Source organism: Octopus bimaculoides, chromosome 4 (assembly GCF_001194135.2).
Source record: "Octopus bimaculoides isolate UCB-OBI-ISO-001 chromosome 4, ASM119413v2, whole genome shotgun sequence".
NCBI classification, from domain to species: Eukaryota; Metazoa; Mollusca; class Cephalopoda; order Octopoda; family Octopodidae; genus Octopus; species Octopus bimaculoides.
The window spans coordinates 95,856,732-95,861,566 of record NC_068984.1 but is presented as its reverse complement, the minus strand read 5'-3'; positions in this window follow the sequence as shown (position 1 = coordinate 95,861,566).

The following is a 4,835-nucleotide window of genomic DNA, read 5'->3' as shown; positions in this document are numbered from 1 at the left end:
GTGTGTGTGTGTGTGTGTGTGTGTGTGTGTGTGTAAATGTATGTATATATGTGTGTATGTATGTACATATGTATGTATCGATCTTTTTCGCTTTACAAATAGCTAAAATAACTCGTTCGATCCTGTTCTATGTACGAACAGAAGCAACATTTATTGGTATTGACATTTAGACCCCACTCCATCCCATTCAATTCGTTAATTAATTAAATAAATATGTAAACTAAGCTTCTCAATTTGTCTGGTATTCATGTGGTTGATGTCTCCTTTGAACATCTGCGGGAAAACTATGGGCCGAGAAGGAACTGAGACCTTATAACATTTACAACAGAGTGAATATCACCAAATATCTCAACAAACAGCTAATAATTTTGTTGTGTATTAGCCATAAGTTAGCACTGTCGAATCAGCCTTGATCCAACAGACCTATAAGCAAAAAATTCCAGTGGTGACTATCTCATTTTATTTTAACATATGAATGCATTATTAAATGAGTCCTGTCGTTAATATAATAGGTTGTTTTGTTGTTTTTTGTATGTTGCGCGATCCAGTTCAGGATCGATCACTGGCTCATGATGATAGTAAAGTGGTGGTGGTGATGTTGATGACGGCGGTTGTCATCATAGTAGTAGTGGTAAAGGTGATAGGTACACACCCACATACACATACTCGCATACACAGACACACACACACACACACACACACACACACACACACACAAGTGTATGTATGTGTTAGTCTCGACAATGTTTGTGTCTGGAATTGTCACGTATTTATCAAAGTACATACTAAACTAGAAATATTTCTCAACTTGTTTTTATTTTCATGTATGTACAATTATAATTCTTTTCTGTTCTTATAAGTTTCAGCCCAAAGGCTGTGGCCATGCGGGAGCACCGCCAGCGTAATCACTTTTTCAATGATCAATCTTATATGATAGGATTTTGATGAAGGAGTAAGTTCGACACTGCTGCCCTCTTTTGAATTTCTTGCCGTGATATAGGTTCATCTGGGACCTTGGACAGCAGGAGATCAAGTTGTTTCTTGAAAATATCTACCCACTACTCCATGAAGATCCCTCAGATGTTTTGGCAAAGCGTTAAATACCTGTGGGCCCTTGAATCCCAAGCTTTTTTAGTACATGGTTCTCAGTCTAGACAGGATAGCTGCGACTTTTAGAACAGTGCAGTGACGTCCAGTTCGGAAGCTCTCGATACCAGATTTTGGTGCCAGTCCCTCCAGGATCTTCCATACGTATATCACTTTATAGCTCGCCTGTCTTCGCTCCAGGTGTTAGTGTTGTAGCTCTTTCCCAGTAGCTTGAACTGTCTCAAGTTATGCTATTCATTTCACATTGTAGGGTGACCACAGTTGAGATAGCTAAGTACAAATGTATAATGCTAATTAATTTTAAATGTTTTAATTATCTCCGCTGCACTAAATGCCATGAAGTTCAGAAGTTAAATCCTATAGTGGTTAACTTTACCATTTAACATATCAGGATCGCAGCAAGCAATGGGGTAGATACTCGTAAAACATTGGGAAGATACTGTGGTATATACAAATCGAACGTGGGAGTGGATACTAGTCAAATATCGGGGTATACATTATCATACATTAGCGTAAATATTAAACGAATATTGGGGTGGATACTATTCATTCACTTGGATGGACAGCAGACTAAGTTTGGGTTGGATACTAATCAAATATTGAACTGGTTACCAGACAAATATTGGGGTGAATACTGATCAAATATTGGAATGAACGCGAGTCATATATTGGGATTGATACTAGTTAAACATTGGAATAGATACTAGAAACACTGGGGTCGATACAAAACAAGATATACTACACAGATATTTGTAGGATCAAATATTGGCCAAACATTGGGAAATATTCATCAAATATTGAGTTGGATACGAAGCAAACATTGCGACGGTTACTGGCGAAAAATTGTAGTTGAATCTAGTTAAACATAGGGGAGGACACTAGACAAAATTTGGGGTAGGTACTTGAAAGTATTTTTATGTGGCTATTTGTCGAACACTAGTGTTCATACTAGTTCAACACTAAAGGACAAACTTGGCAAAAATTGGGGTGGTTACAAATTAAACATTAGAATGAATGCTAGACAAATATAGGGGTGAAGATTAGACACACATAGTGCGGGATAATTATCAAAAATCGGGGTTGATACTAGTCAAACATTGGGTGAATTCTAGACGAACTATGGATCAGATACAAGTCATAATTCGAGGTAGATATTAGTTAAAAATAGATTTGGATACAAACTCAACATTGTAGAGACTACTCAAATATTGGAGTGGATACTAGTCAAATATTGGAGTGGATACTAGTCAAATATACTAGACAGAAAAAATAGGGGTGGTAATTGCTCGATATTGGAATTGATACTGATGAAACTTAGGGGAGTATACTAGACAAACATTGGGGTGAACACTAACCAAATATTAGATGGTGACTAGTCAAATATTAGGATGGATGTTAGACTAAATTTATGGTGATTACTCGTGAAACATTGGGGCAGATATTAAACGAACATTGATATAGATACTAGACAAGCATTGGGGTGGAAACATGACAGATATTAGGTGTATACTATTCAAACGTTGGGATTGATACTAGCCAAGCTTTAAGGTAGATACCACACTAAAATTGGGCTAAATACCTACGCCCCTTCACGGATACAAAGCTAACACTGGAGTGGATACTCGTCAAATGATGAGGTAGATACTACTCAGACATTGGGATGGCTACTAGATTAAGTTTGAGTTGATATTAGTCAGACAGACAAACATTGGCGTGGATGCGATTCTAAGATTGGAAGTATACTACTCAAACACGAAAGAGGATACAAGTCAAATACTGGGGAGAATACGAGACAAACATTGAAGAGAGTCCTCGTTAAACATTGTTATGGATACTCGACGAACTTTGGAGTGAGTAATAGATTAACATTGGGGTGGATCTAGTTAAACATTTAGGTGGTTACACATCAAACATTTGGATAGATAAAGTCAAGCATTGGGATACTAAACATTCGTTGGTGTGTCATATATTCGAGAGGATACAACACAAATATCGGGGTGAATTCTCGGTATTCATTAGAGCGGCTACTAGAGAAATATTGGAATGGAAACAAGGCAACATTAGGTGGATAACAATTAAACTTTGGGGTTGATACCAGGTAAACGTTGGTTTGGATACTAGTTAAATACTAGGATGAATATTCGTCAGGCATTGGAGGGACTCAAATCAAACATTGCGGTGGCCAACATTACCAGAGAAACTTTGAGTTGGATTCTTCTCAATCATTGAAGTAGAAACAAACTTTGGAATGGATACTAGTCAAATATTGATGTTAATAAACGTAAAAGTTTGTTGGAAATTTAACATGCAATGTGGTGGATTCTAATAAATAATTGGGGTGAATACAAATAAATCTTTTGGATAAATACTAGCCAAACATTATGGTGTAAACTAATCAAACATTGGAAAGAATACTAGACAGTGGGGTGGATACTGGTGAAACAGTTGAGTCGTTTAGATTCTTGGAACGTACTGCCTGAAAGTTTTTGGTTTTGTACAAATATTTAGAAAACAAAACAAAATGAAACCTAAATGTTCTCTTTTCTGGCAGCTCTTGAAGAAATTGAACATGTAAGCTATGTTATGAGCTAGACATTCAACAAATTATACCAGCAGTTAATTTGTAACAAAAAATATCTTCTTGCAGTGGCTACACTCTTATACTCAGGAAAGTTTAATATGTTTGTAAGATTACCTTGTCTCGAAGAACAATAACGAGACGGCTTGAAGAAGCTGCAGCTGACATTGAGAGTATGCTGTCATCATAAAAAAAAAGCGAGAGAAAGAATTTGATTTTTTTTCCTTCCACTGGTTATCGACGAAAGCACAAATATATCCGATTCAGCTCAACTGACAATTTTTGTATGGGATTGATAAATTATTTAACTTCACAGGAAAAAGTTACTTACTATTCAAGTAATGAAAGAAATTGTTACAAGATATGACATTTATGAAATGAAGCAAACAACAACGAAGTTGAATCTCCTACTTGAAATGTTTGTCAGTGTAGCAACAGACGGGTCCCAGCAATGATTGGGCCTAAGATAGGTTTTCTTTGCAAATTCAAAGATGAAGTAACTTCATGCAATTTAGCAAATGCTAACTTGCTAACGATTTACTGCATAATTCATCAAGAAAATTTATGACAAAGTTTATAAAGTTTGAGGATGTTATGCATGTAGTTGTTTCGACTATAAATTATATAGAATACAGAGCACTTAATTATCATCAGTTTAAAGAGTTCTTAGAAATTTTGAGACGGAGAAATGAAGGGTAAGTTTTTTCCCCGAGTTGAAGGATAACTGCATTTAGGACTTTGGATTTCTAGTAGTCATCTCTACTCACATTTAAATGACCTCAATTTAAAATCGAAAACGGAAATTGACTTTGATTTTCATGTCAAAGTTTTTGAAACAAAGTTCTGGTGAGCCTTTCCATTTCCCCACACTAGCCACTCTTGGGGATTTTGCTGTGGTGTTAAATAAGTTGAAAATAGAACTGAACTTTAAAACAAATGAAACTAATTTTAACCTTTTTGGAAATTCATTTAATGCTATGTTGAAAAATTAGCACAAAAGGTACTACAAATGAAAATTAATGAGTTTAAGAGCGATGAATTTCTTCGGCAAAATATTTTAAGACGACTGTTTATTGAAGTATTCTGGAACACTTCATGAAAACTACACTAGAAGACCCAAAACATTAAAAGACCCAAGTTTGGTTGTACG